This window comes from Dendrobates tinctorius, unplaced genomic scaffold (genome assembly GCF_039654945.1).
Source record: "Dendrobates tinctorius isolate UK_male_01 unplaced genomic scaffold, ASM3965494v1 ptg000232l, whole genome shotgun sequence".
NCBI classification, from domain to species: Eukaryota; Metazoa; Chordata; class Amphibia; order Anura; family Dendrobatidae; genus Dendrobates; species Dendrobates tinctorius.
The window spans coordinates 8,045,792-8,058,513 of record NW_027361899.1 but is presented as its reverse complement, the minus strand read 5'-3'; the positions used below and the strand labels follow the sequence as shown (position 1 = coordinate 8,058,513).

At 48.5% G+C, this 12,722-nt stretch overlaps 1 long non-coding RNA gene across 1 annotated transcript in view; it reads right to left on the bottom strand.

Moving 5' to 3' along the window:
* Nucleotides 1-3,846: 3,846 nt before the first annotated feature.
* The window catches only part of LOC141060038 (uncharacterized), a 37,786-nt gene continuing 28,910 nt past the window's right edge, over nt 3,847-12,722 (bottom strand). The window contains exons 2-5 of the long non-coding RNA XR_012222651.1: nt 11,000-11,388; nt 5,801-6,223; nt 4,719-4,830; nt 3,847-4,212 (exon numbers count right to left, since the gene is read on the bottom strand). This is a non-coding gene — a long non-coding RNA (uncharacterized lncRNA). The remainder of the gene's footprint in view (nt 4,213-4,718; nt 4,831-5,800; nt 6,224-10,999; nt 11,389-12,722) is intronic.

The window sequence follows — 12,722 nt, the reverse complement described above, 5'->3', positions numbered from 1 at the left end:
ACTGAAAGTTATATAGATACCATTATAACATAGATATGACATTTCTATTCAATTTTGGGGGGTAAAAAGCAGAAGAAAAGGCAGAATCAGTCTTACACATGGCAGCTGATATTAGTGCTGAAGTCAGTAAATGTTTTCGCGGCTTCCACTGATGATTGATGCCCATCAGTCCAGGGCACAAATGACGGGATTGTTACTTTCATCTTAAGTTTTCCAGCAGTATAAAGTTTTGCTACTTTTCCATCTTCGTGCTTAACTGAAGGGGAAACATGGTTAATTGGCTGATCTGTGGGATAAAGTGGAACTCAAGTGCCGCGGTTGGTTTAATATAAATTGAAGCTTAATCAGGACATCAGCAGGAATAAATTAAAATGTAATTTCTCCACTTATCTGAGCATGATAAACAAGCATATAGGGAGCGAAGCCCGCTGATCAGCTCATCCGAAATGACACTTGAAGCTCTCAACATTGCTTCTTCGTTGTGACATTGAAGATCTTACATTCTGATTCGTGTGAATTCCTGATACATAAATTTATATAATGCCAAAGGTCCCTCCAGATGGGCACCTCAGACCTGTTACTTAAAGGGCAACTCCACTTAGAGCGGTCATTATCCCTGAGCTGCTGAGTAAAGGAGTGTCATGAACAAGAGTAGGAAAAAGTATTATTCACTTTTTCATTATAACTTTCCTTCCTCGCCATCACCGAAACCTGGCTCACACCCTCTGACACAGTCTCTCCTGCCACACTCTCATATGGTGGATTCTACCTTTCCCACAGTCCCCACCCCAGCAGCAAGCATGGTGGAGGAGTTGGCTTTCTCCTGTCAGATAACTGCTCCTTCACCCCAATCCCACTGCCACCCTCTGTTACCTTCCCTTCCTTTGAGGTGCTCTCTGTGCGTATCTACTCCCCCTCCAACCTCCAAATAGCTGTCATTTGCTGCCCCCCAGGGCCAGCCACCACCTTCTTCGACCACTCCACCATCTGGCTACTTCATTTCCTCTCCGCTGACATCCTCCCTATCATCATGGGCAACTTAAACAATCTCATTGACACGTCGCTCTCAGCTACCTCTAAGCTTCTTTCACTTCCTCCTTCGGCCTCACTCAATGGTCATCTGCAGCCACTCACAAAGATGGCCACACACTGGACCTCATCTTCACCCACCTCTGCTCCCTATCTAACCTCTCTAACTCACTGCTCCCTCTTTCTGACCACAACCTACTCACATTCTCTTCCACTCCTTGTCCACAATCCCCACTCCACAAACTTGCAGAAATCTTAAACCCCTCGATCTACACTCACTGTCTGTATCCCTGCTCCATCTTACAGACATAAGTTCCCTACACAATGCGGATGCCGCTCTATGTAACACCACAATAGCTGCAGCTCTGGAATCAGTCACCCCTCTCACACATACCAAAGCTCGCAAAATCAACAGACAACCCTGCCACACTAGCCTGAGCAAAGAACTGAGGTGAGCTACCAGGGCTACTGAGCGGAGATGGGAAAGATCCCACTCCAATGAGGACTTCATCACATTCAAACAGTCCATCATTACTTTCAAGGCCACACACGCTGCAGCAAAACAAACCTTCTCATCTCTCATGAATTATTCTACATACTGCCCCTATGTACAAGAATATAACTACTATAATACTGCTCCTATGTACAAGAATATAACTACTATAATACTGCCCCTATATACAAGAATATAACTACTATAATACTGCTCCTATATACAAGAATATAACTACTATAATACTGCTCCTATGTACAGGAATATAACTACTATAATACTGCCCCTATGTACAAGAATATAACTACTATAATACTGCTCCTATGTACAAGAATATAACTACTATAATACTGCTCCTATGTACAAGAATATAACTACTATAATACTGCTCCTATGTACAAGAATATAACTACTATAATACTGCCCCCTATGTACAAGAATATAACTACTATAATACTGCTCCTATATACAAGAATATAACTACTATAATACTGCTCCCTATGTACAAGAATATAACTACTATAATACTGCCCCCTATGTACAAGAATATAACTACTATAATACTGCCTCCTATGTACAAGAATATAACTACTATAATACTGCCCCCTATGTACAAGAATATAACTACTATAATACTACTCCTATGTACAAGAATATAACTACTATATTACTGCCCCTTATGTACAAGAATATAACTACTATAATACTGCCCCCTATGTACAAGAATATAACTATTATAATACTGCCCCTATGTACAAGAATATAACTACTATAATACTGCTCCCTATGTACAAGAATATAACTACTATAATACTGCCTCTATGTACAAGAATATAACTGCTATAATACTGCCCCTTATGTACAAGAATATAACTACTATAATACTGCCCCTATGTACAGGAATATAACTACTATAATACTGCCCCTTATGTACAAGAATATAACTACTATAATACTGCTCCTATGTACAAGAATATAACTACTATAATACTGCCTCTATGTACAAGAATATAACTACTATAATACTGCCCCTATGTACAAGAATATAACTACTATAATACTGCTCCTATGTACAAGAATATAACTACTATAATACTGCTCCTATGTACAAGAATATAATATATATTTGTGATCCCTTGATTCTTATTTGAAGCCTAGTGATCAGGAAGAGGATAGTATTGTTGCTGCATAAGACAAGATAGTGATCGGAAAGAATTGTAAAGCAACCATACTATATTACATACATCTTTCGAGAGGTTTAGAGTTTACATTGCTGTTTGCAGTAGAGAAGAAAGAACTTATTTAAGATTATTTTAATTTTCAGGTTTTACAAAGATGTTTTTTCTCTAGAATATGGATTCTTTAGGCTAAGTTCACATGTAGCGGAATTCCTGTGGAAGTTACCGCGAGAATTCCGGAATTCCATTCTGCGGGAAAATCGTATTTTAAATTCCCGCGATTTTTCTGTGGAAAACCTAGTGATTTGCAACCGTAATTAGCTTGCAGAATTGCTAGCGTTTTCCAAGCGATCTGTAGCATCGCTTGGAAAACTGATTGAAAAGTTGGTCACACTCGTCAAACACAGTGTTTGACAAGTGTGACCAACTTTTTACTACTGACGCTGCCTATGCAGCATCAGTAGTAAAAGATAGGATGCAAAAAAAAAAAATTATATTATATATATATATATATATATATAGTTATTCTCACCTTCCGGCGTCCCGCGCAGCCTTCCCGTCTCTCTCAACGCTCCCAGCATCTTCCGGTCCCAGTAATCCTTTGCGCGAATGACTGCGAGTGAAATGTCATGTTCCTGCAATGTCATTGCGAATGACCATGAGACCGCACCTCATCGTGGTCATTCTCGCAAAGGCTTACTGGGACCGGGAGCGTGGAGAGAGGCGGGAAGGCTGCGTGGGACGCTGGAAGGTGAGAAACAATATTTTTTATTTTAATTCTATTTTTTACAGGGATATGGTACCCAGAGCCTGGAGGACAGTCTCCTCTCCTCCGGATCGTGGGTACCATCCGCAAATGTTCTGCTTACTTCTAGCATGGTGTGCACAGCCACATGTGGAAAGTAAGCGAAACAATGCATTCCTATGTGGGAGGAATCGCTGTGATTCTGCTAAATTAATGAGCATGCTGCGTTTTTTACCGCGAAGCGATTCCGCTGCAGGAAAAAAACGCAGCATTGCGGAATCCCATAGGATCCTTATTTTTTGCATTTTCAAAATCGCCCGTTTAAAACCTCGACGTGTGAACGCAGCCTTACAGTTTTGTCCGCAATCCTAGAGCACCACAAAGAACTCTTAGATACTTAATTTCCTGTAAATCACATTTATCTGTAAAATCCACACAATTTTATGATTTGATTATCTTTAGTCGATAAAATGTAACTTTTAAGCTACCGCTGTTTATCATTATGTGCTCGGTGTTTTCCACAACAAAATCCGTAATACTTGTATCTTTTATGAGTGGTAAAATGTGTTGGATTTGTCTTTTCAACAGGAGAATTTCAATGTGCAGGAGAGAGTCAGTGAAGTTTCTTGTGACTGTGCCTTGATAGCCGGGATTTGATTGAATCTTGGCGTTGACATGTCTCGAGATGTGAGACAGTAACTTCTTTATATACCTTTGTATTCACTTTCCTGGGTTATAGTCACTTAAGAACCCGGCAGCACATTTCACTGTGGTGAAAAAAGAGCAAATCATGAAAGTAATACAGAGCTATTACATCTTGATAGTAAGGCAACAATGTAACAAAGACTCTTCGCATGATAGTAACACTTTGTGACAATCCAGCATGTCACGGAGTAACAAAGTCATGCTTTAAGAAAGAAGCTGTGAAAATATCTCATGATACTGAAAAACGATGTATTCATATGAAAGCAAGATTGTGACAATACTTCATAATATCAAGATTACAATGTAACAACACTGCAAAACAAGAAAGTAAGAGAAAATTAACTTGGCTCTTAAAAGAGATTTCCATCTGTAAAAAGGTAACAATGTAACTTGTGGGGCTCTGCCATGGGGGAGACACTTTCTCTGAGAACACTTCTACACCCTATTACTTTCAGCATTTGATATAGTGATAACAGATGAGACGCGGCGACCATCAAACCAATTCTATTCAGGTCACTGCAATATGCAAATAGAAGGGACGAGTTCATCATTTATGGTTCTCACTCACCCATGTGTAGAACAATAGAGATGAGAGAGCTTGTTTGGAAAATGTTCACCAATCTCAAATTCCTCACGAATGTAGTCATATGGATTCGTGTTCGGATTCCCCAGCATTTTTCCTAAAAGTCAGCAAATGTTTGGTAAATGACCGAGTTCATTTAGGGCTCTTTCACACGTCAGTGTTTCCGGTAGGAGCACGAGCCTCAAACGTTTCGCACACGTGCACACTGATGACACATGGATGACATCCTTGTGTCATCAGTGTGACATGTATTGGTTCCTAGGAATCAGCGGTACTGTTTACACTTTTCCCAGAGCCAAATATTGAAGGGAAGACAGCTCACATCACTATCCCCCACTCGCGATGTGATCAGTCAATACAACTGTCAACAGCGAAAGCAGTCAGTGGCTGATAGGAATATTCATCATCCATCACCTGCTCTATGAATAAACACATTTAAAAATGATGTGGGTTCCCCTGTATTTTTGATAACCAGCCAGGTAAAACTGACAGCTGCGGGCTGCAACCCTCAGATGTCAACTACAGGAAGGCTGGTTGTCAAGAATAGAGAGGTCCCCTTGCCGTTTTTTTTTTTAATTATTTAAGTAAATAATTTAAAAAAAAAAAAATGGCATGGGGTGCCCCCCATTTTTGACAATCAGCCAAGCTAAAGCAGACAGCTAATATGCCCAGGCTGATAAGGGTCCATGGATATTGGGCCTCCCAGCCTAAAAATAGAAGCCTGCAGCCATCCAAAAAAAGGCACATCTATTAGCCGCCACAGGGCAAGTGGGAAGAGCTGGGCAAAGCAATAGAATTGGCACATCTAACTTTCCGGGCTATTTTTAGGCTGGCGTGCCATAATCAAGGGGCCATTTCCAGCCTGAGAATTCCAGCCCCCAGATGTAAGATTTAGCTTGACTGGTTGTCAGAAATGGGGGGGAACCCACATTGGTATTTTAATTATGTTAGGGTGTCCGAGGGTGAACCCACTGGACCACGGCAACGAACCTCCCCTGGGCGAGTGGACCAGGTGGACCACCCCCTATACAGGGAGTGTTAGGGACAGGCCCAGGGAAGACTATTACCGCGGCAGCTGGTAGCCGGACAGCCGAAGACACAGGGTAGAATGGCCAGGTGACCGGATACTGGACCGGGGTAGCACGACAGGAACACAGGAGACTGGACCAGGGTAGGACGGTAGGAACACAGGAGACTGGAGCAGGGTAGGACGGCAGGAACACAGGAGACTGGAGCAGGGTAGGACGGCAGGAACACAGCAGACTGGACCAGGGTAGGACGGCAGGAACACAGCGGACTGGACCTAGGTAGGACGGCAGGAACACAGCAGACTGGACCAGGGTAGGACGGCAGGGACACAGAGGACTGGACCAGGGTAGGATGGCAGGGACACAGCAGACTGGACCAAGGTAGGACGGCAGGAACACAGCAGACTGGACCAAGGTAGGACGGCAGGAACACAGCAGACTGGACCAGGGTAGGACGGAACACTGCAAAGACAGGAGATAGAAGGTAACAGCGCCGGGAGAAGGTAGGCAGGCGCCACACAGAGGAATCAGAAGAGGATGCCAGCAAGCGTGGGGCCAGAGTCACAGGGAGTAGTACCAATGACGATCAGGCAACGTCACTAGGGAGTGACGGCCTGATGAAGGAGAGTGGGGAGGGCTTCCGGGTCAGGGACCTCCTACCAGCAAGAGAGGCGGCGGTTCAGAGAGGCAGTGTGCGCACCCGTCGGGACCCACGGGGAGCGCGCGCCCGGTAGACCGCAAGCGGCGCCAGAGGAGCAGAGGCACCGACGGGAACGCGCCGGGGAGCGGTGGCCCGGTGAGACGAATGGGACGCGGTCGGCGGTGAGGTGACAGTACCCCCCCCCTTACGCGCCCCCCTCCCAAGGTTGGAAAGAAATCTTGCCAAAATCCGGGGAGCCTGAATGTTCTCCCGAGGTTCCCAAGATCTCTCTTCAGGGCCGAAACCCTTCCAATCGACCAAGAAAACGTTTTTTCCCGTTTCATGGCGAGAATGTCTTTAACCTCAAAGACATCATCGGCGGAAACAGGCTGTGGGGTGCGGGTGGTAGAGGCATGGAACTGGTTGAGGACCACAGGTTTCAGAAGAGAAACATGAAACGAATTGGAGATGCGGAGCGAGGCAGGGAGCTTTAACTTGTAAGAGACATCGTTGATGCGGGACAGGACTTCGAAGGGTCCAATAAACCGAGGACCCAATTTGTGTGAAGGAAGCCTAAGGCGGATGAACCTGGAGGATAACCACACTCTATCGCCAGGATGGTAGAGAGGTGGGTCCAAGCGCCTCTTGTCTGCGTATCTCTTCATCTTAACCTGAGCTTGTTCGAGGGCGGTTTTGGTCTCCTGCCAGATCCTGGAGAACTCCCCAGACAGAAGATCAGCGGCCGGCACACCCGAGACAGGAGGAACCGGTAGCGGTACGCCTGGATGTAGACCATAGACAATAAAGAAGGGAGATTTGGCTGAAGATTCATTAGCATGGTTGTTGTATGCAAATACGGCCCAAGGGAGCAAGTCTGACCAGTCGTTCTGGTGAGCGTTGGAAAAGTGACGGAGGTAATTGACCAAAATTTGGTTGGTACGCTCTGCTTGACCGTTAGTTTGAGGGTGATATGCGGAGGAGAAATCCAGTGTGACGTCCATAAACTTGCAGATCGCCCTCCAAAATTGGGAGGTGAACTGGACTCCTCTATCAGAGACAATACGTTGAGGAAGCCCGTGGAGACGAAAAATATGGTGGACAAAAATCTTCGCCAATTCGGGAGCCGAGGGTAATCCAGACAGAGGAACGAAATGAGCCATCTTGGAGAACCTGTCCATGACGACTAAGATGACCGTATATCCAGAGGAACAAGGCAGGTCAGTGACGAAATCCATGGCAATGTGCTGCCAGGGAGCCGAAGGGACTGGTAGCGGGTGCAGAAGACCAGAAGGTAATTGCCTGGGGACCTTGTTTTTGGCACAGGATGGACACGAGGCTAAAAAATTACGAACATCCTGGAGAAGAGTAGGCCACCAATAGTAGCGCGAGACCAGAAGAAGAGTCTTTTTCAACCCCACATGGCCTGCAATCTTAGAAGAGTGACCCCAATGCAAGACTCGTCTCCTGTTGGTTACCGGAACGAAGGTCTTACCCGGTGGCAGGGTAGACAGAGTGAGAGGAGCCACCGTGATGATCTTGGAGGGATCCAGGATGTGCGCAGGGGCCTCCTCAGTGTCGATGGGAAGAAAGGATCTGGACAATGCATCAGCCTTAAGGTTCTTCCTACCCGGGCAGAAGTGCAGTTCGAAATCGAAATGGGCAAAAAACAAGGACCATCTTGCCTGTCGTGGGTTAAGTCTCTGTGCCGATCAGATGTAAGCCAGATTTTTATGGTCAGTGTAGACTTTAAAAGGATGCACTGCTCCCTCCAAAAGGTATCGCCATTCCTGAAATGCCATCTTAATGGCCAGAAGCTCCCTGTCACCAATAGAGTAGTTCCGTTCGGGAGCAGAAAACGTTTTCGAGAAGAAGCCACAGGTGACCAGATGCCCGGAGGGAGATCTCTGAGAGAGTACGGCTCCGACGCCGATGGCAGAGGCGTCCACCTCCAAAATGAAAGGTTTGTTAGTCTCTTGGCGGTGAAGGACTGGAGCAGAAGCAAAGGCTCGCTTTAGGGCTAAGAAGGACTCCTCGGCCTCGGACGACCAGACGTGCGGGTTGGGCCCCTTACGAATCAGAGAGGTGATGGGAGCGGTCCAGGAAGAAAAATGGGGGATGAATTGCCGGTAGTAGTTGGCAAAACCCAGGAATCGTTGGATTGCCTTGACTCCATGCGGTTGTGGCCAGTTGAGTACGGCTGACACCTTCTGTGGATCCATGCTCAGGCCAGAATCTGAAACAATGTACCCCAGGAACGGAAGAGAGGTCTGTTCCTAGGAGCATTTCTCCAGTTTTGCATAAAGGTGATTCTCCCGTAGGCGAGAGAGGACCAGACGAACACTCCTCCTATGGGCCGCCAGATCCGAGGAAAAGACAAGAATATCGTTCAGATACACCACCACACAAGAGTAAAGGAGGTCTCGGAAAATGTCATTCACGAATTCTTGGAACACTGCGGGAGCGTTGCAGAGGCCGAAGGGCATGACCAAATATTCATAGTGACCGTCCCTGGTGTTGAACACGGTCTTCCATTCGTCACCAGGGCGAATGCGGATAAGATTTTAGGCCCCACGCAGGTCTAGTTTGGTGAAGATTCGTGCCCCCCGCAATCGATCAAACAGCTCAGGAATGAGAGGAAGCGGGTACTTGTTCTTGATAGTGACGTCATTCAGGCCCCTGTAGTCGATGCACGGGTGAAGAGTCCCATCCTTCTTCACAAAAAAGAAGCCCGCACCTGCGGGTGAAGTAGACTTCCACCTGCGGGTGAAGTAGACTTCCGAATAAAGCCTTTATCCAGGGCCTCCTGGACGTACTCGGACATGGCTTGAGTCTCCAGAGGATTCAACGGATAAATTCGGCCCCGGGGTGGAGAAGAGCCCGGTATGAGGTTGATGGAGCAGTCATAGGGACGATGGGGTGGCAGGCATTCGGCACCCTTCTTGTTGAAAACGTCAGCGAAGGACCAATAGGCAGAAGGCAAGCCAACGGGCGCCACTGGAGTTCTAGGAGACTTGATGGGCAGAACTGGAAGAAGACACGAAGAGTGGCACGACTGACCCCACCGATGGATGTCTCCGGATCCCCAATCAAGAACTGGTTCATGGGTCCTTAACCATGGGAGGCCTAAGAGTAACGTGTGAGAGAGCGAGGGTAATACCAGGAAGGTTATCTTCTCCCGACGTAGAGCTCCGACTTGTAACTCCACTTCTTCGGTGACCAATGTTACGACCTCCCGCAGGGGAGCACCGTCGACAGAAGCTAACTGCTGAGGAGACGCCAAGGATCTGACAGGTATCCGCAACTTTTCGACCGCCTTGAGCTGGATGAAGTTCCCGGCAGCTCCCGAATCAATGTAAGCCAGAGCGGACAAGCGGGAGGTGCCCAGATGGAGTAGGACAGATAGAGTCAAGGGTGGAGAGGTATCTCTAACACCTAGGAGGGCCTCTCTTACCTGTCCTAGGCGGAGCCGTTTCCCGGCCTCACGGGACATGAACGCAGAAGATGAGAAGAGCTGCCGCAGTAGAGACAGAGACCTTTGTCGAACCTCTCCTGGCGACGTTGCTCTGCCAGTTTGAGACGATCTACCTGCATGAGTTCCGAAGCCAAGGCAGCGGAGGTAGAGGCAAACCGCGGAACGGAAAGACTGCGGGTTGCTAGGGAAACGCGGGGAAATCTTCTCTCCCTGGCGGACTCGCGGGAGCGCTCCTGGAAGCGCAAGTCAATGCGCGTCGCCAAGGAAATGAGATCCTCCAGGGTTGTGGGAGTGTCGCGACCCGCTAACTCATCCTTAATGCGAGGGGATAGGCCGCGCCAGAATGCTCCCACCAACGCCTCATTGTTCCAGCCAAGCTCCGAGGACAAGGTGCGAAACTGGATAGCATATTGCCCTACAGAAAGAGTACCCTGCCGAAGATTAAAAAGGGACTCCGTAGTTGAGGCCAGGCGACCAGGTTCGTCAAAGACCTTGCGAAAGGTCTCAAGGAACGTGGAGAGCTGGGAGACCACTGGGTCATCCCGCTCCCAGAGAGGGTTTACCCAGGCCAATGCCTCACCCTCTAAGTGGGATACCAGAAAGGCCACCTTGGCACGGTCCGTAGGATATTGGTGAGGCAGCAGTTCGAAGTGCAATTGGCACTGATTGAGGAACCCCCTGCATAATCGGGGGTCACCGCCATACCGCGGAGGCTTAGCTAAGCGGGGGGCTGGCTGTGGAGACGGGGCCGGAGCAGGGACAGCCGCAGCAGACTGGAGCGCATATAGTTTAGAATATGACCCTGGGTATCGCGTTGCTGGGCGAGCTCCTGCTGGAGACTGGCCAGCTGCGACGCACTTCCAGGATCCGAGGGCTGTAGGGCTGATAACCGGGACTCCATGGATTTTAGGAAGGTCATGATCCGGGCCTGATTGTCTCGGAGGGTCGCCAGCTCCTTCTGAGTGGTTGCTGAGGTACCAGCGGGATTCATGGCCTGATCGTACTGTTAGGGTGCCCGAGGGTGAACCCACTGGACCACGGCAACGAACCTCCCCTGGGCAGTGGACCAGGTGGACCACCCCCTATACAGGTTAGTGTTAGGGACAGGCCCAGGGAAGACTATTACCGCGGCAGCTGGTGCCCGGACAGCCGAAGACACAGGGTAGAATGGCCAGGTGACCGGATACTGGACTGGGGTAGCACGACAGGAACACAGCAGACTGGACCAGGGTAGGACGGTAGGAACACAGGAGACTGGAGCAGGGTAGGACGGCAGGAACACAGGAGACTGGACCAGGGTAGGACGGCAGGAACACAGCGGACTGGACCTAGGTAGGACGGCAGGAACACAGCAGACTGGACCAGGGTAGGACGGCAGGAACACAGCAGACTGGACCAGGGTAGGAAGGCAGGAACACAGCAGACTGGACCAAGGTAGGACGGCAGGAACTCAGCAGACTGGACCAAGGTAGGACGGCAGGAACACAGCAGACTGGACCAGGGTAGGACGGAACACTGCAAAGACAGGAGATAGAAGGTAACAGCGCCGGGAGAAGGTAGGCAGGCGCCACACAGAGGAAACAGAAGAGGACGCCAGCAAGCGTGGGGCCAGAGTCACGGGGAGTAGTACCAATGACGATCAGGCAACGTCACTAGGGAGCGATGGCCTGATGAAGGAGAGTGGGGAGGGCTTCCGGGTCAGGGACCTCCTACCAGCAAGAGAGGCGGCGGTTCAGAGAGGCAGTGTGCGCGCCCATCGGGACCCACGGGGAGCGCGCGCCCGGGAGGCCGCAAGCGGCGCCAGAGGAGCAGAGGCACCGACGGGAACGCGCCGGGGAGCGGTGGCCCGGTGAGATGAATGGGAGGCGGGTGGCGGTGAGGTGACAAATTATTTACTTAAATAATTTTAAAACCAACGTGGGGACCTGTTGTGAGTTCATTCTCCCCTTCACCTTTGATGTCTGATGAACTCCCTCTGCTGGTGAAGAGAGGTAGTGAAATTGATTGGGATGGGAAGAACCTGTCATCTGAACAGGCGGAGTGTGATTGGACATCTGGAATTTCTGAGTGGATATAAGGCAGCCGACGCCCTGCAGGGCTGCTGGTGATCCTTTCTGCTCTAAGCTCTTGCATCCAGTTTAGTTCCTGTCTACTAAAAGCTAAGTTGTTTGCCCTGCTATTATTCCATGAGATTTTGTCTGGTTTCCTTAGTGTTTGTATTCAGCCAATCCTGGTTGGGACTGGCTGAATTCCATTTTTGTCTCTGATCAGTTGATCTCTTTGCTCTGTTTTCAGAATATACCTGAGTGCTGATATAGTGATTTTGAAGTCTAGCGACTTCAGGGCCTTTTTCCCTATCAGATGGTTGGGACATTTTTGGTAGGGTTTTTTGCGGATTGCAGCCAGCATCTTTTCTGTCCTGTCCTATCTAGTTAGTTGGGCCCCATCGTTTGCTCAGCCTGTCTTTCTGTCTGTGTTTGTGTTTTCATCTGTTTTTCACCGACAATACATGTTGGGGGCTGTCTATTGCTTTGGGGTCTGCTCTGGGGCAGTTTAGATTTCCCCTTTCCTTCTTTAGGCTTATGTAGTTCTCCGGCTGTGACGAGGGGTCTAGGGCACCGTAGGAACCCCCCACGGCTACTGTTAGTTGTGGTGTATAGGACCAGGGGTCTGCAATCCGATAGCTACCAACCTCTCCGGTTTTCTGGACTTAGCTTGTATTTTTGTTTTCTCCTCCTGCGGTGACTCATTCATAACAGGGACCCCTCCATTCTTGATGACCAGCTTTGCTAACACTGACAGCTGAGGGTTGCAGCATGTGGTTTTTTTTATAATTAAGTGTGTACTAT